This window comes from Tyto alba, unplaced genomic scaffold, assembly GCF_018691265.1.
Source record: "Tyto alba isolate M040663 unplaced genomic scaffold, T.alba_DEE_v4.0 Super-Scaffold_7, whole genome shotgun sequence".
In the NCBI taxonomy this organism is placed as follows: Eukaryota; Metazoa; Chordata; class Aves; order Strigiformes; family Tytonidae; genus Tyto; species Tyto alba.
The window spans coordinates 21,196,710-21,221,161 of NW_024881328.1; the positions used below are offsets into that span (position 1 = coordinate 21,196,710).

General features: G+C 35.2%; 2 protein-coding genes across 8 annotated transcripts in view; one reads left to right on the plus strand and one right to left on the minus strand.

Moving 5' to 3' along the window:
- LOC104368696 (sodium channel protein type 2 subunit alpha) overlaps positions 1-9,836 on the minus strand; it is a 77,005-nt gene extending 67,169 nt beyond the window's left edge. For 2 of the 4 annotated variants that reach the window (XM_033007874.2, XM_033007873.2), the window contains exon 1: positions 9,616-9,836. The gene's annotated coding sequence lies outside the window, so the exon portion shown is untranslated. Of the gene's footprint in view, positions 1-375; positions 391-9,615 lie in introns of those variants that run through there. The other 2 variants (XM_033007872.2, XM_042784142.1) reach the window with 2 other exon arrangements.
- Positions 9,837-19,402: 9,566 nt separating this feature from the next.
- The window catches only part of LOC104356915 (sodium channel protein type 2 subunit alpha), a 79,138-nt gene continuing 74,088 nt past the window's right edge, over positions 19,403-24,452 (plus strand). For all 4 annotated transcript variants that reach the window (XM_033007863.2, XM_033007865.2, XM_033007861.2 and 1 more), the window contains exon 1: positions 19,403-19,656. The gene's annotated coding sequence lies outside the window, so the exon portion shown is untranslated. The remainder of the gene's footprint in view (positions 19,657-24,452) is intronic.

Genomic DNA, 24,452 nt, shown 5'->3' on the forward strand with positions numbered 1-24,452 from the left:
CACCATAAATTGTCTCTGAGAAGGTGTGAAAAGAGATTAAGTGTGAATACTTGAAGTACTGGAGAAACCTGGAGAAAGCCAAATGAAAACAATATGCAATTTAAGAGGAAGAGGAAGGGTCTCTTTCTTAGCCCATCAACCTAGTTGGAATACAGTACTTAATTAATAGTTTATAAATACCTTCCAGTGTTAAAGATCCTTATATTCTAATGGAAAATAGCTACAATACATGTAACACATTTCTACAGCTAGACCTCATTAAAGATGGTTATTTAATTTTCCCACTGATAATTTAGTAAAGATATATAGGTCTATACCAAATGGCCATCTTATGAAATTAAACTTTATTTCTGGCTGAGAAAAAAATAGTCTTACCTTTACTTTTCTAGGAAATGCCAAATCTTAGAATTTAGCCACTGGATCTTTTGCTATCATGAAAACAAAAAGGCTGCATTTCTAGAAGAAAATTGAATTGGTAAGAAAAGTTTCAACTTGGGAGCTGAAGCTTCTTCAAGGCAGAAGTTTCTTCAAGTCACTCTCATTCTTTGTTCCTGTGTCCAAAGCTTCCCAAAATTAATTGCAGTAGACAAATACAAGTCTACATATTCACAGAGACAGATTTTTTCAACCTTAGAGCAAAGAGATGTAGGAAAAGCAGGATGGAACACGGATTAGTCCACAAAACCTAGCACAGACCAAAAGTACATTTAAGAATATTCTTTAAGTGATACGAGTTTCAAAAATTCCATTTATTCTTTTACCTGCATGCTTTAACTGAAAGGAAAAAAATTAGTGAAGTCTTTAGTAGACATGGGACAACTGTGCCCAGGTTAACAGGAGTGTTCTCATCTGTCACTTACAGAACTGCACAGTGTATCATTACTCCCCACTGGATTTACTGTCTTTAACCAGAAATAGAAGTTAATTCAGTCTATATTTGCATGAAAATATGGATACTCCTTCATGTTATTTACCTGAAAAAATTGTTGGTGTGTTTTTATTTGTGTGACAAAATTTTTCTTCCATCTCAAGCAATGTAATAGCAGAAAAAGAAGATTTCGTCTCCAGGTTCGATTTAAAGATTGCATCATTACAAGAGCTGACCAAAGGTTGGCTATGGCTTCCTCAGTTTTTAAAGCTTTAATAATCCAAGTATCTAGTTCATTGAATTAAAATAGTCTACTTACAGCTTGCAAACTTTAGTCTTCAGCCACTGAGATTGAGATGAGCTGGTTTTGAGACAGTTATTCTTATTTGAACTAGATATATTTCTGGCTCTTTTTGTACTTTTTTGATGCTGTTGTTATTTTGGTTTTATTCCTACAGAAGAAAATAAAAAGAAGACATCCCTCTCTTTTAGGTCTGTGTTCCTGTCAAAGCAGCCCTTAATAACACTTTTCTCCAAATACAGTGAGAATGAGCAGCCACTGTAGAAACTGTAGATAAAATAAAGAAAATCTGTGTAGATACAGATCAAGTCAAAGAGAACACAGAAGGTGGGAAAACAGAAGTGAAAGCTTTCTACTAGACCACTGCTTCTCGTTTTTAAAGATAGATCTACAAGTACTCCTATAGAAAATATATTTCAAAAACTAACCTAGAATTTACCCAGTATTAGTTACTATTAATCTAGAATTATATTTACCCAAAGATACAGTAAGTGGTACCACAATTACAGCTTCTATTTGTTTAATAATGTAACATAAAGTCATTCCGATGATTGCTAACAGCAAACTCTTTCGATGTCCCAGTCATTTTGAGTAAGGCACTGATTCAGCACATCTTACCGTGGTGAGTCACTACTGGAGAGGCTCCACTGAAGACATCTGAAAGCTGTGTCTCCAGTACTAACCTCAGGGGATCATGAATCTCATACTGCCACCAATGATACTTATCCACCAATGCATATTTTCCACTGAATGCAGCTTGCCCTGAGGGTATGTAGGGGATTTCCCCATCCCTTTGCCAACTGGGTTCATCTGGATTCTGCCTCTGAAGTAGCATTGTGGCTGAAATCTGATCTCATGGTCAGATACAGTGCAAATAAACAAAATGGGTAAGTGCTGTTGCTTACAAGTTTTAAAATAATATGAAAGGAATACTATAGCTTCCTAATAAAAGAGTAATCACTAATACTAAGCATTCATACAAAATTTATTTTCAAAAGAAGGGATGTAATTGCTATCCAGTTGTTACAATATTTGCCAGTCTGCAAAATGTTGAGGAATTCATCTTTAATATGAAAATTGTTAATAACACTAGTATAGCAGTGCAGGTAATTTCAATAAATCTGTATTTTGAATTAGAGCACAAGGCAGAGAAGCTTTTTTCACATTTACCCTATCACCTAGTCTCCATCTCCCTATTTATTATATCCTACATATGTCTGTACAGAATGAATCTCCAAAGAGATGCAGTTTTGTATCTGCTAGTGCTATACAACATGACAGTATAGTCGTGTCAATGATAGTCACAGCAAAAATTGAAGGAATGAGGTTGGCAGAATTGGGAGCCCTTTGTCCTGAATTTATAATAGGCCTAGACCATGTCAGATTAATTTCATTACAGAATTCAAATTAGTAACTCATCTCATGTAGATTTTAGCTTTTTTTTTTTTTTTCCTGTATAATGCAGATATTTAAAATACTTTTAAAAACCTCAACTTTTTTGGTTTTGGTTTCTTTTTTTTTTTAAATCTAATGTCTTTGGTTCTCACCCCAAGACTAGAAATTTTCTTACACAGGCCCAGATTATACAGATTTACTGTAGCTGAATGTGACAACAGAGAATTATTTTGACTGATATCATGCTGACCAAAATAATTTTTATTTGGGGTAGATTATTCTGATTCAGCTTCCAAAAGTGAATCAGAGGCAAAACCCTAGGCCCAGTCAGAGGTGATTCCTGATGGACAGACTATATACATTATTTCCTGTGGGACTCTTTCCTGAACTCTTCTGCCTATATGGCATCAGCACTTATTTTTAAGACTGGTTAGAATATATATATCTTCATGCAATTGAGCTCCCTTTCAATGTAATGATGAGCTGGAAAAGATAGTTGCATATTATTGTCACATTGTCCCATGGCAAAATGTGTGATTCTATCTGAAATGTAATTTAGAAAAAAAATGGCGTTATTCAAAATTAGATACTTTTATGAAGACCGCTGTAGGACAATATGCCAGTGACGGCTTCACCTAAGGAAAATTTCGTGTTAGAAGCAAATGTCAGACAATGAACAGAAATCATGGGCAACCATATGGATGTTTGAAATGTTAAGTGATTGCAAAAATGTTAACCTGGTTTTAGATTAACAAGAAACAAAATCCACAAAATTAATTGTCCAGATTCAGAATTATTTGTTGCGTGTTCCCCATAATCCAGATTCAACTAATTCCTATTATTTTTGGTACTCAAATTAAAATTAAAATTTAAATTTAAATTTAAATGGACTGACAAATGAAACACTGGAACATACACCAGTATCCACCGTGGAGGTGTTAAAGAAGTCAAAGTAAAGCATCAGTTAGCAATACCTAAGTACACCACAGTATTGATCTTGCTTTGTAAAAAAATATAGAAACCTCTGTTTGTAAAGTAATACTCTTCTATAATGTTTTCTAGGGAAACTTATGAAAATTCACTTGCAACAGAAAATATTGCTTATGAACCTTAAAAGAAATAACAAACTAAATGCAGAAAATTAACTGAATCGTTAAGAACCATGCAGCTGGAACACTTACTTTCCTAGTCTTACTAAGCCCCAGAAACAAATCAATAAAAACTATGAAAGAATATATTTTGTATAGCACAAGATTAATGGATTGTATTTAGACTTTGACAGTTGTCTAGGAAACTGAAAGGGAAAAAATTGGAACTTCTGGCTGAGAGGCTTACACACAGTTCTCGGCTGAATGTGATCGTCACTACACAAGGAGGAAATACACAGAAAGCCAATATGAAAAGAGAGTGCTTTATACCTGTGGTTTAACACAGCATATGAAAAATGTACATGGATTTCTTCAAGGCATTCATTCAGGCATCATGGAAATGCCTAATAATACTTAACCAAGCCTAAGTTTGGAATGTTTTCCAAATGGATTATGGAAGTATGACTTTGACTGGTATGTAATGAATCCAAAGGAGAAAGCCTATGAGTTACAAATTCTACTACCTCTTTAAAAGGTGTCTCTTGTAATGCTGAAAATTAAGTATATTTTAAAAATATGTTACTAATTAGACGCCTATAGCTTTAAGTAATATACACTACGGAATGATAGCTAGTTATAGCAGCTACTAGAATTCTAATATTCTTCCTATTATAACACAAGCTGAAGCAAATTTATATGAAGGAAATACATGGCAAGTAACTTATACTGGTGTTACTAAAAACCTTTCGGGAAGACTCCTTTAATAGTCAGTTACAGATGCACTCTTTAGGAGGAAATTCCTTCCCTAACACAGGTTGAATTTTTTTTATATTGCTTTTGGTCAGAACTTCTGTCTGGGATCAGACTTCATATGAACATTTTGGCCTTAAATATTAGTGACAGGCTTTTCTTCAGACATTTCATCTGAATGGAAGTAAACATTATGATTGCCCTCTTTCACTTCCATCTGACCTTGGACTCTTGGGCCATTTTGGGATTAACTACTTATTTCTGTCATCAAATTTATTCCACTCAGACCTGAAATAAGAATACAAATATATTGCCTTTCTTACTGTAAACCCTAGCACTTCTGTTTTCATCTGTCATACACAAGTTTTACAGATGATTGGGCTTTAAATTAAAATAAAGTTAAACAGAATTTTTTAAAAGATTCAAAGCTGTTTGTGATGAGTGGAATTTGCTTTGCTCTTTGATAGGGTGCAAGAGTACAATGTTAGGTGTATGCCTTCACTCATGATTTAAAAGTGCTCTCTCTCTCTGTAACATAAAATTACCACAGGAAAATTGAATTTTTGGATTTTCAGGTGGGACAGAGGTGAATTCATCTTCAGGCTTTCAAGATCACTACACATATATTTCAAATATGAATAAAAAGGGATAACACTATTCTTCTATCAAAGTCTTGGTACAGTTACACAGTTGTACTCTGTGACTAGATTTTGAGAAGGCAGTAAGAGTTGTTTCCTAAGAAAGTGCATTCATTTTAACATCTGACAACTTCTTATTTGGACATATTTAAAATTAGACCAAAGACTTTGGTTTTCTGAGAGTATATTTTTAACCAACATAAATTTGGAATTCCTCAGTGTGTCCAAACATTAAAAGACAGTACAATAGCACATATGAAAGGACAGACTTTTCAGGATACTCAAACCAATGTAGGAAAGAATTTGGGACAAATGGGCCCAAATTCAGGCTACACGGGCTCAGAAAATTTCTACTCCTATTCCAGGACTACCAGACAGTGAAAGGACATGATTTATGAGAAATGATGGCAGGTTTTTTTCCCAATGAATACAGTAGCCAGGCCACATAGTTCTATGTTGCCCTATATAAAGGGAACTATTTTTCCTAGGAACAATTAATTTCCTTTTATTCCTTGCTCATTTTAATTCTTCATTTGCATTTCTGTAGTGATTTTGAATACAAACTTGTAACTTCTTGGGAACCTATATATAATCATACATAATAATATGGCTAAGCAGAGCATGCAACAATTTGTGCTAGCCCCAAATTTCACACACACATAAAGAAGTTTCTCATTTCATGATTCTTAAAATAAATTATGCTAAAAGACCAGAAACACTTCTCCCCTCTCATATCAAAAAGGAGGACCTAATGTTAAATAAGAAATGTCTCATTTAAGCATAAATCATCTATAAATGGAAATTGCCTGATATGTATTGCTATCCCAAGATCTACCTGTTAAATGTTTTTACTGGGGATCAAAGAGGCAAGTACTGATACCCTTCTCAGCCATTTTCCATACTGGCATCTGTGTTATCCTTTCAGTTTTACTAGTGTCCCTCATACTTTCATTCAGGAAATCCTGCAAAGAAATATGAGGATGTGCCTGATGCAGTGCAGGTGTAAGGAGTCAGCTGTAGGTGCTGTTTAGCTGATCTATACATATGTAGTAACTTTAACACATGTGAAATGTCAGGTCTGCTGAGCAGGTAGCTCAACAGTACAGCATGTATGCAATCGGTATCTCTGGGATATGCCAGACTCACTGCATATGAACTACACAGTCAATATATACATATTCAACCATGATCATCTGATAGGGGTATAACAGCGAATTGACAGATCAAGTCAGGAATCCAGAGAAGTAGCAGGAAAAACAATTCCAGGGACATGTGCACATGGTAGTTCTATGATTACGCTTGCCTAAGTAAACTTAGAGATCAATAAAAATAAAGAATTAATAACTAGACAAATAATCAATCTGAGCATAAATAACCTTTTCCTTAAGGTTTTTACATGTGAAAAAGCCTCATAAAAGCTAAAGTTCTTTAATTAAATTTTAAGGTTTTAGTTGCATTTTTTACTGTAAAGCACATTCCACAGTCTGTCTTAGTTGGTAGAGTAAGTGAACAGTAATTTTTTGTAGGAAGATCTTACCAAGACTGGTGATCACTTTAAAGTTTAGCAACAATTTGAAATTCCAGTTTTGGGATGGGTCAGCTGGTGCTTTTGATTTGTTGGGTTTGGGTTTTTTTTTGTTTTAATGGAAAGAAATAATTTGGGGATGGATAATGAACAAATGAGAGACCAGATACTTTTGTGACTTAGAATTTAACTTGCTTACTCATGTTTAGGATTACAGTGGTAGTACGCACACATTCTGGTTACTCAAGAGCATATGGTGCTCCTACTCTATATTTTGAAGTAATACAGTCCCTGCCTGAGCTGTTCTTATCCCTAGTCCTTCTGCTTTAGCTCATCATAAGACAAGGAAAATCAAGCAATAACACTACCACAGTATTATACTAGGGATTCCAGTTGTTCATAAAGAAAATTTTTATGAGAGCAGATGATCTGGTTGTAAGATACCAGCTCAAATACCAAGGTCCTATGGGAGCACAGTCAATATCAAACTTAGGGACAGATGCCATTGGCAATGTTCTTCAGAGCTTTTAATCAGGAGTTCTAGCTGTAATGAGTAACAGCAGCTTTCCACTGAAGAAGCTGCACTTTCCTATAGATGGATTTTTTGGTGGCTGACACTTGATTTGATGGACTTACTGAAGCCACAGCTCAGAGTGTGTACATTTGTCATGTAAGCAGTCTGATCTAGTGAGCATCAATTTTATCATGATATTTTAAAGCTTTCATTTGTTCAAGTGAGGATGAAAAAACAATATTCCCTGCAAATGGCAACAGTATATATTACTGATTAACAGCTATAAAGTAAAAAAAATATAGAAGAGTTACACTGAATGGCAAGTAAGCTAATTAGACTTTTGAAAGTTAAGTTTCTAAGTTCTAACCAGAATTTTCTGATAAAGAACAGAGTAAATGTAACTTCATGAAACTTCCTTTCAATAGTCATAACTCAAGGAGAGTTCAAGCAATTTTTTCATTTGTTACCTTATGGCAAGAACAACATTTGGGTAAAAAGGGCCAGGATTTGCACTTTAGAGAACAAGGTCACAACTTCTTTTGCTTTGTACAAAGAACTCTCTTACTATCTGCTTTTCTCTGATCCATCAACAGTTGTGGGACTCCAGCAATGTAATTAATACATAGAACACACACAACAAACTATATAGGGCTGAGAATGTGAGCAGCAGAAGGAAATGGATACCATCAGTCAGAAAGTTCCATCTTACATCCCACCATCCTTTTTGCTTCTAGAATATTTAGTCTTCTGAGGGCAAATAAATTTATCTCCATGCCTAATCTTCATAAGGTACAAGTTAACTCATCTAATGGTATCTGATGAAGAAAAGGAGGTGAAAACACAAAATGTGTCATCAGTATATTGATTAAAACTGCCACGCTTTCTACACTTCCTCCTTTTCCTTGATCCCTCCCCACTCCAGGTTACCTGATAATAAAGGGAAATGACCAAACTACCACTCTGACAGAATCTGAGAGGGCACAGGGGAATTGTTTCAAGTTCTCCAATGAAAATGTGAAAGTCTCTACTTCTGTTAGCATCTATTATTATCTAAACAGAACTTTTTAATACTAAGCTTAATTGGCGCAGCTAAGAAAATCAGTATGGGCTCTTAATTTCTGCTCATTAGAGGGAAAAATATAAGCTAACAACACAAGCATGATTTCTATAAATATCAAGGCCTAATACACAACATATCTGTTAAACAGGTGCTGTGAAGCTGCAAATTACTGCAGCAGCTCACATTCTAGTCTTTAACAATCTTTCTTCCCAAAATGGAGATGTGCAAGAGATCAACATTTAGATATTAAACTATTTCTTAAAGTTAAAAAGTCTTATTGTGAAACTGTTTTCTTGACAAATCAATTATGAAAGCACAAACATGTTATGTTTTTAAAACAAACATCATCAACATCATTATTAATTATTTATTTTGAAGTTACACAAGGACACCAAAGGCACATTGATTTGGTACCATAAAAAATATAAATTAAAAGCTTAATTCTTTCATATCACTACTGCAGGTACAGGCCTCACTTGCTACTGAGTACCACTGGAGACCCAACCCTGCTTGCTTTTTTTTGTATGGAGATAGTGATTTGTAAACAGTGGGCTCCTTATTCTGTTGTGCATTTTTTGGGGGTGGCATTTTTTTATTTCTACTGTTTTCTCTTGAAAATAATTTCCAAATTAATGCTATAATAACATATATAGTTTTAATGTGAAAGTGTGTCTATAGAACCACTACTGAAAAAAGAATTCACATATCAAAGTGATACCTCTTACCGTTAACAACTAATGGCTTTAATTATTACTGATAACAATGAATGAGACAATAGATAAATGGACAATAACATGAAGAAATATAATAACTCTTGTGCAGATTTCCTCAAACTTATATATTAAGCTAGACAGTGATGTTAGAGCCAAAATGTGAACTGCATTGTTGGTGTGGACTTCTGGTTAATTAACAGTTGGTGAGCCCTTTCTCTCATACACACAGACACACAACCATGCAAAAAAAGGGCACAGAAACATTTCCTTATATATATTGTACAAAATCTAGCTATTAAGGGAATTTCTTAAAATACCATCTATATATTGAAAATAACAGTAACAAACCACATAGATTTTATTCCTGGATCATCAGAATCTGAGATGCTCAGAATCTTATGAGACCTGCTGTTCCTGAGCCTGAATATCACCAGATTTTTCTTCTTAGGAAACAAGGTCACTTCTCTAAAATGCTGGGAATCAATTTAGTATACCTTGATTATAAAATGATCTGATTTTACAAGTAAGACTACTGCATCACAACATCACATTAAGAGGACAGATATCAGATTTAACAAGGTTAAAATGAAAAAAAAACACACCATCATCACAATCATCCAGTACAAAATGGCTTTGAATTCCCCATTCCATCTTTGGCTCTACCTTAACAGCAAACCAGAGGGTACAATCCAATTCTGAAATGGGGAAAAGATCATATTGATAAGATTTATTATGGGTACAATTAAATGTTTTGCCAGCTTACCTGATTGAAAGAGAATGATAAATCACTGCAAATCCCACCATCCAAAAATAATATGATAATATAAGTCTCCTCCTGAAATAGTCCAGATTTCCATCCACAAAGCTTTACTAATTAATTTTAATTTCTGTATTCTCAGTGGAAAAGAAAACACAGAGACCTTTCCAGAATCCTCTCTGATTCTGCCTCCGCTTCCTGTTCTCAGTCTCACTCTATGGTACCCAACATATATCAGAAAACAGCTTATTAGGAGAAGCGGGGGGGGGGGTGAAGGGTGGGGGAATGGAGGGGGAGAAGAAGTGAAAAAAATGCAGCACCTAACGTGGCAGCTCCACCTACTGGTAAAGATAATGAATACGTACAAAGCATCAGTTTCTGAGACATCTTTATCCCAGTTTTTTCTGACCTATACTTCAGACAGCTCCTGTGTAATAAGTTCCTCCAGGCAAGAAGTAGAACAGACCAGCAAAACCACACTGATTATTGAATAACCCTTCTAAAGACTTTTTCAGAAAATAATTAAATTTAAAACCAGTTGTCTATATACATTCAGCAGAGCATTTAGTTTTAAACGTGCTGTTCCCTTTCAAAATCCACAGGAAGAGAGGAATGTGTAAATAAGAGAGCATAGACACTGACTGCACCCCTAACTGGTGTATGCTGAACCTGCTGATTATCTTGATACTGTCTTATTCATTAAATACTAACACACATTTTTGACATCGTGTTAATTTCTTTTATGTGCGTAAAATCTACTATGCTTATGTAAAAGCATAGCTCAAAGTCCTTCCCTTACACAGAATTCCTGGACATGTGCAGATTTACATCTGTTTACCTATGATTCCTCTAGCCACCCTGAGAATAATTATTAGAGCCGTGGCTCCAACATCGCCTGGTCCACGGACAATAGTATTGAGTGAATATTGTGCTCCAGGCAACATATTATTTTGTCCTGCATGTCAGTTTGAGGAATATTGTGTCTGTAGAAAACAAGATGTAGAAATGCCGAGAAATGTCAGCACAAGTGTGCAATATATTGACTCATAGCCTTGGGTTGGAGACCTCTACAGTTCCCAACGAGTTTAAAATCAAGCTACCAGCTTTGTTGAGTTATGTGGGATTTAATGAACAAACATTATTCCACAAAACAAGAAAAAAAAGAGTATAAGAGACATTGTTTTGCTCTCTGGTAGCTCCTCTATCTTAAGTACCTCTTCCGTAGTGGCTAGAGATAGCCCCATTCTCTGTCCCATCGGTCACAAACTTTGTTTTGGAAGCCAGGGCAGCCAGCACGTATCCAGCCTGACGGCTGCTACCAAATCACAGCTGCACAAACCAGCAGTAGTGGTGACAACTGCCTACAACTGATTACCCTTACCTGTAACATCATACAGATATCCCTATTTAAATTAGCATACTTAAACCACAGTTTTTACGCATTTGTGTCAATTTGTGAGTAGCCGTTTTGATTTCAGTTAAGCTTGCTGCATACTTGTCAGATATAAATACAAATTCCTGAATTTGGCTAATAACAGCAAACAGAAATACATTTTCAGAAGATGCATGTATTCTGTATGTACGGAACAGTCTCTGTATATTAAGAGAAAGAGATGTGCCCCCAGCTTGCAAATGCAGCTGCATTACTTTCCTCATTTGTTTTTGTAAAACTGGGGTGCACAGGGACACTCCTGATCACACTGTTCAAGCAAATCCTCCCTTCTGTTTCAAATAGACTTTGAGGGTGTGAACATATACCACAGTTTTTTAAGAACAAAACAAACAAACAAACATTAGTTCTCCCCTTTATTTTAATATTTACATTTTCAAACTTCCAGAAGTTAAGAAGGAATGTATTTTTAATAAAAAATATTAATTGCCTTTAAAGCATTGGTTTTGCTTTCCTAGGATTATGATAATTTAACAAACCCATGAATGAACAGAAGCTGGTGTCTTGATTTTAAACTGTTTAGGAACATTGTTTTGCAACCATATTGTGTTTTGAAAATCAACCAGTCCTTGGATAGGACTTTCATTTGCTTACATGCTGCATTTCTTTTATTTATTTTTTTTTAATCATAAAAAAATCTTCTTAGGATTCTTTGGAAGTTTTCTTCAGAAAGTCTTTATGTCATAGTTGAAATGCAATCATCATCTAGTAACGGTGTAGTTAAGAGTGGGTTATACATGTTAAATCTCTTTCTTCTGGACAAATAAAGAAATTCTAATCTACATTAATATTTCAACCTCATTAAAAAATAGGAAACATAGTCCTTAATACCAGCAGTGTAATTCTAATAGAAAAGGGTTGGAACTTGAGCTGGACTCCCAGTTCTGCTCTTTTTTGTTAGAGTCCTTTTATTGATTGCAATCTGTGATATATCAGTTGGCACAATGACTATACCTAATGTATTCATCTGTACCGAGACAACCTTCTCCTAGGTGTAGGTCTGACATTAGAGAAATGTTGTGTCACTCATTTAAACTAGTGAATTATCAAACCTCACACTAAAAAAAATCTGGAAAATAAAAGTTTTGTTTGTAGAAATGATCATGTCACACAAAGTCATGGTAAATGTTCATTTATGAATATGGCTCATATATAGCTCATATTTCTCTTTAATCAATGTCCAGGATTGCCTGTATAGTGATTCAAATTAAATGAAACCAGTAAGTGTCTTTGATTTACTGAAACAGAGTTTGAATCATGTTCTTAAGAATTCCTTAGGACTTTTTAAATCAGTGGAACCAAAGGGCAGAAATAAATAACAATGCAATATACATAAATATACATTTAAACTATAAATACATCAAACCATCTATATGGAACAAATTCACACACACACCCCTGAATTTTTAAACATGAAAATTCCATTTTAAAAATGACCTTTCACCACAGATCTATATAAGATATATATATATGTGATACATACTATGTATATCAAATGTAAACATATTATTTATACAAAATCTCTCTCCCATCCTTTCCTCTGCCTCACTAGATCCCACTGAACAGCTGACTGACAGATCTGAAAATCAGAAGTAGTCATTCAAAAGACAACAACAAATAGACTACTTTGACAAAAGTAATTTATAACAATGCCAGCCTGACACTTGTTTCAATTAAAATTATTAGTACAACTTCTAATGAATCATCACTGAAAGTTCATTTCAGAAATTACATTAAAAAATATAACTGGAAAAGCCCTGACATTTTTAAATAATCTGTTTGTCTGGGAATCCTGCCCCAGGTGCAGTTATGCTCTCCGTAATGAGTGAATAAATGCAAAGCTATTCAGTCTCTTTTAACTAAACAACTGAAACAGAAATGTTGAAGTATCTTAGTTGCAAAGAGAAAAAGAATTTTGAAGAGTTAAACATGGAGGAATACAGCCCTGTATGAGGTGTCATTTAAGGCCAAGCACTGTACACAGCTCCTATGTAACTCCTCAGCAATGCAGTCATCAGCTTGTTTTAGCATCAAATATTTTGTTTGATTAATACCATCATTTTTGGATGATAATTCTCTTTAGAGAATTTTAGAGAATTCTCAGACATGTTTGTGAACATCAATATGTACTTAAAGGCACCAAAATACAAGACGTGCTGTCATATATATTCCTTCAACTACTTACCTGTATTAGCCCTTGCAAGTGACCTAAATTGCAGGAGTTAACTAAGTGTGATGGATATGACTTTAATCCAAGTTCAAGACTGGCTGATATAAAAGTATAAAAGTTTTTCCCTACCTTTGGTTTCTTTCTTTTTTTTTTTTCTCCTTTTTGTCTCTAGAGTGCAGAATCAAAAAAATTGTTTGTAAGAAATTTTGTACCAGAGTTACTAATGCATATTTGCAAGTCATGGACCTGATCAGTGGTAGGCTTGCAAAGGAGATTCTATAGTTTCTTTTTATTCAAAAACTTGCAGGTTGCACATGTGGAATTTCAAAACTGTGAAAGAAAATACAAAATGTAGCAAGCAGTCAAACGCTATAGAACAAAACTGCAAAACTTTCTGGGGTAAAGAGGAGCCTGAGGATATACCTCAACTCCACGTCCTCTCTGTATCATCAGTAACAAGATAATATACTGTTTGTATAGGATCACTTAAAAGTATAAGGACTTCATAGTAACTTAAGCTTTTGAACACTAAAATATTTTAACAGGCCATAGATCATACTATCTGAAAAATTATCTGCTTTTAGGTATTCATAATAGTATCTTAAGAAAGATATATGAGCAGAAATCTGTATTTAATGGTTGTAACTTTCAAAAATAATATAAAATTATTTAAACAATGTTATTAAATAATAGTTAGATCCCTCCTATTCTTGTTGAAAACCAGTATGAAGGCCATACCCAAATGGCCTCAGTCCCAATACTTCCCTTGTTTCAGTAAAAATGAATTAAGTCTCAAAGCATAAAGCACCCTGGCCACCTTTCATGTGTGCCTAAGTGCTTCCAAAATACTGACCTCCAGTTACAACTTCCCTGTCATTCAGATGAACTACAATCACAATTATAAAATAACTGTGAGCTGAACAAAATGTACACAACAATCACAGCTTAGATACGTCTTAAAATATTCACATTATATATACAGTATATATATATACACACACACACTTTCTGTATATATATAGAAAGAGTAGGGATCTTGTGTATCTAAATTTTGAATAAATAAGATCATCATGGGAGACTGGTATCTGTTTAGTCTAGTGGTCTAACAGTGGCCAGTACCACAGGTTTCTAAGTTCAAGATAATTTGCAGCAGATAATACTAAAATAACTGGTCAATAAAGAGATTTTTTTCTTATATCAGTGATCCTCAAGCTAGAGGACACTACTTGGTTGCAGGAGCTTCACAGCCAACTTCACTTGGCATTGTTAATTAGTGAAAAGTTCCATAGGTTAACTGGAAAGATGTAGCTTTCCCACCGTATATGTGCTAAATATTTCTGTCCTCTAGCATTTAGTAGGCACTGCATCTGCTGCCACTACAGAAATAGTTTAGGAATTTCTGAGTGCTAGAAGCAACATTCTTTCTAATCTTGTTCATCTTGCTTGATAAGACTTTTTATTTTATGTCTATTTCAGCACAACACAGAAGAGTTATAGAAGGTAACTAATACATACGGAAATACTTTTTTGCATGACATATAATTTAAGAACTTACAGATATACAGGGCAACATCTTAGGAGGACTCTGAAAAACACTAGATATTTATGTGAGTAATAATAGTTAGAACAGGGAGCAGGTGCTGACTCAGATAATAAGGATTCAGTATCTAACGCTTGCAAGCTTCTTGTGTAACTTCCAGAACATAATATGTGTTTGTATCTCAGTTCCTCGCCTATGGAATGGCGATAATAATTCCTGACTTCAGAAGAGTCTATAGGATATATTAATTTTGTTAGCTAACCATCCTGTAGAGAACAAGACTGAATAAATATTTTAATATTCCTTGTAATGTCCAAAGAGGCCAGCCAGGCCTAATAAGCTATTATTTTAGGCACTATATATTCACAGGGCACAGGCCATGTTCAAAAGCACCTGATATATATATGACAAGACCAATAAACAAAGACAAAATGCAAGCAAGCAATTTCAGAATGAACAAATAGAATTTCAGATAGACAGATTTTAAGAGTGGACAAATGAATTAAATGATACCTCAGCAACAAGTGCAGTAGTGCTCTCAGAGCTAGTAACAAAATCTAATAATGTTCTCCCAGGACACCTATAAACAGAGAGATTGCATTCATATGTTTTCATTCCATTTATTGCTACTGAGTCATGTGGTTTAATTGGTCAGATGAAAGCTAATCATCACTTGGAGAGAGGGGAGGTTTTGTTAAGCAAACCTCAAGTTATGATTTATTTATTTGCTAGTCTTTAAAAGCTGGAATGCCTAGAAGAATTGCTCTGTTTAATAACATATGCTTGCCAAGTTGATTTTGCATTAGAAAGTTTCTCTGCATCTCACAGTATGCCTAGCAGTTATCTGCACTAAAAATAGAACCTTTATAATTAAATCATGAAAATATACTACACTGAGAGAGAAGATACAAAATTTCAAACAATTGACTCTAATATGTTAAAGAAAAATAACTTTACCTTGATCTGCTTTTGGCCAAGAATGATAAAGCTACAGACCACGTAAATGGTTTGGTGCACTGAATTGTGAAGTAAGCAGAAGTTAATGCCTTAGTGGTTCTGACTATAGGCATACTAATGTCTCAGAGAGCAAAGATGGGAGTGATATGTACTTTCTAAAACTGTGATACACATTCCTTTACAAATCTGTCTTCACTGTCGGTCATTAAAAGTGACTTCAATGTTAGGCCCAGGCAGCCAAGAAATTACTGGCTTTACATTTTGTAAACATTATGAATGTGATTTAAAATATTCCCTTCTTCAAAAGCAATTATCAAGACCAAAGAGTTTTCATTACATAGAAAAATGTTCAGCAATCTTCTAAATTTCAAAGCTATCTTTCTTATGTGGAAGTAAAAACCTGCTAGCCTGCACTAATACCCATCACACACAAAGATTTTAGATATGACAGAAATATAACAAAATTAAAAGATTGCTGATGCTTAGTAGTCACCAGAGTAATTTCTGTGAAAGTAACTCTGGAACAGGGAAAAAATTATGCTTCATATTTAGAATAATCTTAAAGTTCAGTACCACTTCAATGAGTAATTTGCAAAGGTAACTCTCAGACTTTAAAGGCAAGAATGATAGGCTTTATGATTTCATCAGAACTAAATAGCAAAGGCTGAGAACTTTTGATTGAGATTAATTTATGTCCTTTAATAGGATGACACATTAAGGAACCATGAACCTGTTCACTCTGCAGACCTGTCTTTGCCCTCGCAATTTACAGAATCAGGTCTAGAGTTTGAGAGTTGAGAGATTTATGGATAAAAAATACAAAAAGGAAGAGTAAAGGTTCTAAATATGTGAAATAGCTATTTCTTTGAGGCATATAAAGGATAGGCATAGATAAGTGTCTGTTGGCCAGAATAGCTACTGGCATTGCTCCTTAGGCTTAACATCCCATATGCTGCGGAAACTGGAGTTTGACCTTTTGCTCCATCTCTTCTGGGTAAATGTTTTTGCATGATTTAATACAGTGGTTATTTTTTATGCAAATGACTGTTAGCCATGCTCTGAGAGGCAAAGAGAAATTTCTGGTAGAAACAAGCTTTATCAGCATGGTTGAATAAGCAGAAAGATTCTTCTAGCTATCCTAGTTATAAGATACTTAAATAAAAAAAAAAAAATCAAAAATTAGGTTTGTTCAACAGGTATTTCTTTTCATTCCTATATAATTACTATTAATATGATTAATAAACCATGAATAAACCATGTTTGTAGGTGTTATTGAAGAGCTTTAGTAGATTTAGAATCAGCTCTAAGAGATTTACTGGAATTTGTTGATTCTCACAGTGCTCTTCTGATTTTTTCATAGAAAAACTTTATTTTCTCACATACTTGTAACTGGGCAAGTTTGTGCCACTGACAATTGCAGTTTTTACAAGAAAATGTAAACTTAGAAAATTCTTGTGAATTTTAGCTGTTACATTTTTATTGTATTTGGCTTATTGTGGCATTTTATTGTGCAATTTGTGCGATATTATTATATCTCATTTCCATTAAACTCGTCAGAGGATAGAGAAAAGGTAAGCTAGCTTTGCCAGTGAGCTTTACGACTGAGATGTAATTGTCATATAACTACAATTAAAGAAGTGAGACAGTGACAGACTGTAGAAGATTGAAGATTAGAGAATACAAAAAAGAAGTTTCTCTGAGTTTGGCAGAGAGAAAATAGTGTTTATAATGGAGCTGAAATGCATGTTTCCTCCCAGTAGTTCTTTAACCAAATAGTCACTCTACAGCTAAGAATTATATATTAATCCTATTATAAGTAATAAAGATTCATACAATCTCCAAATCTCTTGTAATACTTTTATCTCACTTCTAATATTTCAGATTTTATTAATTCAAACGATCTTTGGGGTTTTTTAGATAGCCTAAAAATTCTTGTTTGGCTTATGAAGTAGGTTCAATTAATATTTGAAATTCTAATGTTACATATTCCAATGAAATTATTGTTTTGTGAAAAATACATTCAATAAGTGACTTAAAGTAGTCTCCGGAATATCAGCTTCACCAGTCTAGGCCTATGCCAGGCCTATAATCATTTGTGGTGCATTTCCATATTTACATAAAGTTGTCAATGTATGTTCCACAGTCCGGCACGTCACGCGCGCTTGATTTTGCAGAGCCAAGTGTCGATGCGATGCCGAGACGCGCTGCAGGACCAGGGACAGCAGCCACCCCCCACCGTGTCGGCACCACTGGTAGGGTGAGTCAAAATTGCACATACATTTCAGTGAAATCCATTTTCAAGGTATTAATATTTATACATATATAATAGTGTTTCAGAGCAAAAATTCCTGAAAACAAGGTCAAAGGAGAGTGTATTTTTGTGACAATAGGATTTCTAAAATGCTTGGTCCATGCTCACACAATAGGTATTTTGATGTACCATTATCATTACTTGAACAATTTTAGTACTTTGGAGTTCTTTCATGGTCCAAGATCCCATTGTAGGGATTGAACAACCATAGAAATTGATATTTTTCCTGAAGAACTGACACTCCAAGAGTTTGCTATATAAGGGTTTAAACTGATACAAACATGAGTTGCTACTAAAAGGGACAGTCTCTCCAGCAGCTTCCCTGTGTTGATTTTTGTGATGAGTTAGACCATGGACCCTAATTAAAAATCCCATGGTTTTCATCTCGATTCATTCCTAGTTAGGTCTTGCACTTCTTCCTCCCCCAAGCCCCATGTTTTCGTGTGATTAATTTTCCTCTGCAGCTGAGAATTGTTGAGCCAGCTCTGCATGCAGGTGGATGCTAGCTGTCTCATGTGACAAAGCAGGTGTAAGTGATAGAAAAATGTTAAGGAAATAGATAAAAGTAGACACACTCAGTTATACAGCATTTGGCATCCTTTAGTAACAGTAAATCTAACGTTGCTATCATGGGGACTGTGGCTAGAAACAACTGGGCTGAGGCAGTCAGCTTGTGTATTAGTATCCAGAGTACCAAAGAGCAGTTTGAAGATGCTATAAAACACAGAGAGCCTTGGATGAAGATTAGTAGATCAGATTGCTGTACAAACTTTTATTGTGAGATAATGCAATAGTCCTGGCTAAATCTGAGCATCACTCCTTTTTGTCTTATGTAACAATTTTTTTTCCTCTGGCTTTCAATAAAGATATAAGTGTAATTTTTATCTTGCAGAATCAATGATCAAAGGGAAAAAAAAAAAAAAGCAGTCACTCTTCTACTGTTTTGTAGTGGTGGGTTCTGAATAAGGAATGACTTATTTTTTGAACATAATGTGCATTAGTACATAGTAAAATGAAGATATCTGGCAAAGCCTTGAGTTTTCTGCAATTATCTATATACAGATGCATCCAAATACTTAATTTATTAATTAAAAACCCACACATTGTGCAGTTTAAATCTCAAACCAGCTTTTAAAAATATGTAAGCATTCATTACTCCTAACCCACTTACTTTATTTTAAAGCTGGATAATCAAGGGCTAATACGCGATTTTAAACTAAAACACAGTTGTTTCGATAGGGTGTTAAGAATCCAGCTGAGCTCATTTCCTTACCAGAAGGTGGAGCTAGCACGTAATATGCTGCCACCTCCTTTTCTCCTCTCATCTCTCCCCCTCCTTCTCTTTTTTTCCCCACAACCAATTTTCTGATCGATGCTGGGATTCAAAGAGTGAATCTCAGAACAGGAAGCAGGCAAAGAGACTACAGAATACTGCAGAGGTTCCTTTGTTGCTTTGATGGGGAGGTGCTTTCTTCATTTCTTTCCTTTTTCATTTCAGTGAAATTAAGAGTTTACAAGCTGCTTTGCCTAGGAACCTGAACCTGCAGTAGAAGGAGCCTCACCATCTACAAGTGTATGGATATTTCTTATGCCATGATTTGTAATTCTCTTTTAATCAGGTAAGACAACATGATAATTAATTAAAATGCTTAGGTAACAAATTCCAGTTGTTTTGTACCAAGATTCTTCTCTTGTGGTGCCACACCTAGTTTTCAATTAATATTAATAGAGCAAAAGGAGAGGGAATAATAGCCATCTTTGCCACTGCATGGATTTTTCATAGTATTTAATTAAGTCTCAGCACAATAATGAAAAATGTTGTTGCTCTTTGGAGTTCTCTGGTCCTATGTTTTTTTTTTTTTCTTTTTTTTTTTCTTTTTTTTTTTTTTTAAGATTGTATGTTTGTTATTAGAATTAATCTTGAGCTTGCATTTTTCATCCTAATTGTGGTAATTTGTTGCTGTTGTTCTGAGGTGGTCATCCACAAGTGTTTTCTTTTTCTACTGGAGGTTATATTGGTGCTGTAGCCAGAATACAAATTGGAGTGTATTTTAAAGCATACAAATATATCCCTGGGATTGCTCAGTTTTAATGAAGAAATGTGCTGTTGCTTCTTTATACCATCTTCAGTCAGAGGCTTTCTTTACCTGCTAAATTCATCATTTTGTTTCTGTAAGGTATAGGAGATTTACAGGATTCTCCCCTCCCTCATCTCCCAAAAAAGCCTCTCCCTGATGGAAGACAGAATGGAGGACTTGTCTGTGACTAAACATGGCTTTGCACTGCTGCAAATATCATACGAAACACATGTGTTTTGTGGAACGTTTGATATATATAAGAATGATTATTTTTTTTATTATGGTAAAAACTTCATTCCATATTGCATACGAAAGAAAGAAAAAGAAATCCTTTCATTATTTTTTTTAGATGCATGATACACACTGAGAGAGACAGCAGAATGACTCAGGAGGTGGGAAGCTCATGCAGCACCCCCTGACTCTTCTTTCAAACCTGTTTTTCTCTTACCTTCTCTTAATTACAGCAATAATTTATTTAGTCAGGAAAAACAACATAGAAATACTTCGACTTATACAGTCATAAATGAGAGAAAGGGATCAGTAGCCAGTATGTGAGGAAAAAAGAATGTGTGATTAGTTTAAATGCATTTTGCTTTCTGTTATAAGGTGCTAAGTAGGGAAAGCACTTCATCAAAATTTTCACACACCTGTGTATAGGTGAAGGGGTTTTTTTTAGTGGTGATCAGTGAAGCAACAGAAAATTGCCTGTTGGGATTTGAATGCTAGATGCTGCCTTGGCTTTAATGACACTTGTGAAATGTTAAGAAGGTCCACATGCATTCTTGCCATCTATGCGTGCTGCCTGCTTAGTTGTATTTTCCTGATCAATGTTTACAATATGTATATATGGGTATGGCTCAGCCATAGCATCTGAAGATATCTTCACTAGATGGTTAAGGATCAGCCATTCCCAAACAGATCTAGAGGAAGGATTAATAATTGTGTCCAAATGATCTGCAATTTCCTCCAGTGACAAATGCATGAAATAAATGGTACTCTTATGTCTATAGGCCCCAGTTCAACAACAGGCATGTCAATGGGATGACTCATGTTGTCAATATTAGGCGAGTGGATAAGTACCTGGCTCTGTTCTCTTGATTTTCAGACTGCAAAAATGTTCAGGGAGAGAATAACTTTTTTAATCGCAGAAATTTTGCAGTGTTCATAAAATGCAGTTAGTAGGCCAAATGAGCATGTAGCTTCAAAGGCAAGCTATATAGATTTACATCCAAAAAAAAAAAAAAAAAAATCCATTGAGTTGTTACAAGCCTTAAAGGAAAATATTGAAGCTGAATTATTACAGATTATGTTAATTGTCAACATTTAGTCTTTGGGAAATACAGACACATAAATGACCATATTGTATCAAAGAATGATCCAGTTACCTTTCAGTAGCAATGAAGTCAGGTGTTTCTGGAGGAATTCAAGCAAAAGTTGACCATAAGAGAAAGCAGGTTCTCCCTACCTTCTGTGAAACTTAATTTAGGGGATATTTAAGCCTTCTTGTTATTTTTGTTCACCTGAATTACTCTAATTGAAATGTACTCTGTACACATCTAAGCATCAGATCTCCGCAGCAGAGACCAGCAGACCCACTATGCAGCCAGAACAAGAGCCCAGCAGCACTTATGCTGCCAGCACGGCTTGCTCGATTTCTTCATCACAGACTTTGATGAATGGATTTGCTGGTCACTGCCTTTAGACCTGCTTTACCCCCAGGTAGCCCCTGAACTCTCTCACCAAGGAGACAGAGAAGACACTGAAATCTAATATCGCCTATGTGCTTGAATCATACTAGGCACCAACGAATGCAACTGTAATCCCTTCTTATGCATGCAGCTCTCGGCTGGAGCACAAAAATCACAAACAAGCTCTTTACTGGGTTGCTTCCATTGTTTTATGGTCACGCACACACTCACACCAACTTCTCTGGAGGACAGTGTGGATCCTTTGCAGTGGCAGAACCTGTTCCTGTACTCCCCAGAGTCGCGGCAGCCTCTCATCCATCAGAGTCCCCCTGTCTCTCTCTCTTTGCCTTCAGCCCCAGCTTGCTGAGTAGGCATCAGGGATCCCAGAGGCCTCCTTTCTAGAGGCTTCCTGAAGCCACTCGGAGGATTCTGTTTCTTGTGCCTCCTCTCTTCTCACTGACACCTACCAGTGTCAGAAATGCTGGTTAAAAGACATTTCTGCCAATGGTGGCCTGCATCTCCTGTTCTTCTGTTACTGTCTTTGAAAGACAAATAATGTACCAATTTCAAAGAGGTGTTAAAGAGGGGAGGTAAATGATGTTGTGAATCACTAAATACCATAAGGATAAGAATGATTAAAAAAAAAAAAAAGCTAAGGAGGAAATTAGTAATTCTGTAATCCCTGCATGTTTGGGAAAATATGCAGTAAAAGAAGGTTTGGCACCAAAATACTGACAGAGGATGATTTAAAGAAACATTTAATAAAATTAATGTTATTCAGTTCAAATTTCTATTGTTTCCAAACTTGCAACTTTACCTCTCTTATGTCTGCTCCTGAACCTACTATTGTTCCTTTTCTACCCTTACCTCCAATTTAAGTGAGGCTGCTTCCTCTTCCTGCCTCTAACTGTTTTGGGACCACCTGAAGGGCTTTGCTTCTGCTCCTGGTTTCATGATTTGATGCCTCAGCAGCTATTGCTATCACCTGCACTGAAGGGGCTGCTAATGCTAGGCAGAAACACAGTCAACACATGGCAGCTCTGTAAGTATTTATTGCAAGATGCTAAGAAGCTTTTTCTGAGCATATTCAGAAATTATTTTAGAGAAGTGTTAAATGGCCAGATTTCACTAAATTTAAACAGGAGCAACAAAATGCAAACTCTTATATTTCCTGAGCAGCCTAGTTGACAAAATTCAGAGTAAAGAGATTGTAGAAAAAGTTCTTAGAAAAATGGCTGGAAATATATTTTAATGCTGCAGTATTACCACTATACTCATTAAATAATCACAAAAATAGTTTTTAATTTTCCTATTAAAAACCCCAACAACATAGATTCATTGCACTTGAATTTTAGTTTTGAACTTGTAGATTAGTGAAATAATACTTTCAAACTTTTCCCAGTAAGCAGACTACAAATGTACTTTTTCTATTAAACGGTGAAGTTTTTGTTGTTATAAGCATTCAAACTGAAAGAAATAAGAAGTATCATGAGGACATGTGGATTCACATTGTCAAGCTAAGCTTTTTCTTCTAATTTCATTGAAATAAGTATCTCACCATTTATAGTGTCATTAAAGAAATAAATCAGGATGAGGCCAACAGCACAAACAAATTCTGTCTCAACAATTAATGTCTGGCAAAGATGAAGGCATTAGAAAGAGATTCCCATGATGGAAACTATTAAGCAAACAAATCTGTCAGTAATATAGACTGTTTTCTATACTACATAGAAAAAAAGGTCAAAAAATATTAAAATATCACCAATAGCTTAATTTTTTTTGTCTATCTGAAGTTCAGTGATTGTTTCTATATGAAGTTTCCTTAGGTTTTGTGTAATTGTGATCACAGTTGCTTCTTGATTCTTAGCTCAGTTTCCCTTATATGTGGGCAGAAGCTGATTTTGGCCAGATGAATTTTTCCTGAACTGCTAATGCTAGCCAGTTCTCACTCATCATTCTGGAGACCCTCACAGGTACTTCCCATTATGTGGTAAAAATGCAGTCTTCTCCCATCAAGAAAGAGGATCAAGCTCCATAAGATGATGATTGCTCTATGCAGTGTATAGTTACCTTACTTGGACAAATATAACATGTAACATTAGCAGACACACATTTTAAGATTATGAATGTCCAGATTTTGAACGTATAGTAGGTGGTGGTCTTGTGGTCTAACACGGACCTGTTAAATGACAGGAGATGCCTGATTTTTTTATGCCATATGGTGCTGCTTGTCTGGTCTTAAATGGAGTTTTAAAGTACAGCTTCTGAATACACTTAGATATCAAATGATCCACTCTAGGCAAAAAAATTGGGTACCATTCAACCAGTCGAGCATGACTGCAGTAGGTTTAGCCAGCTCTCAGCTTAGTACACTGCCTTTGAAACCAAAGTATGTGCTTTATGGAACTGTACAAACCCACCTGATTATTTTGGCTACTCATTTGGCCTGCTAGCCTATCACTCCATAGCTTTCTGATCACTGGTGGTGAGCTAACTAAATTAAAGCTACAATATTTTCACATCTACTGCTGTCATTCCTTTGATAGCAGTACAAATTTTGCTTTAAATTATTACCAGAGGATTTCCAAGTGGGACAGAACAGTCTTCCTGTTTGAATGGGTGTTGTTTATATGCTGGGGTTTTTTTCCA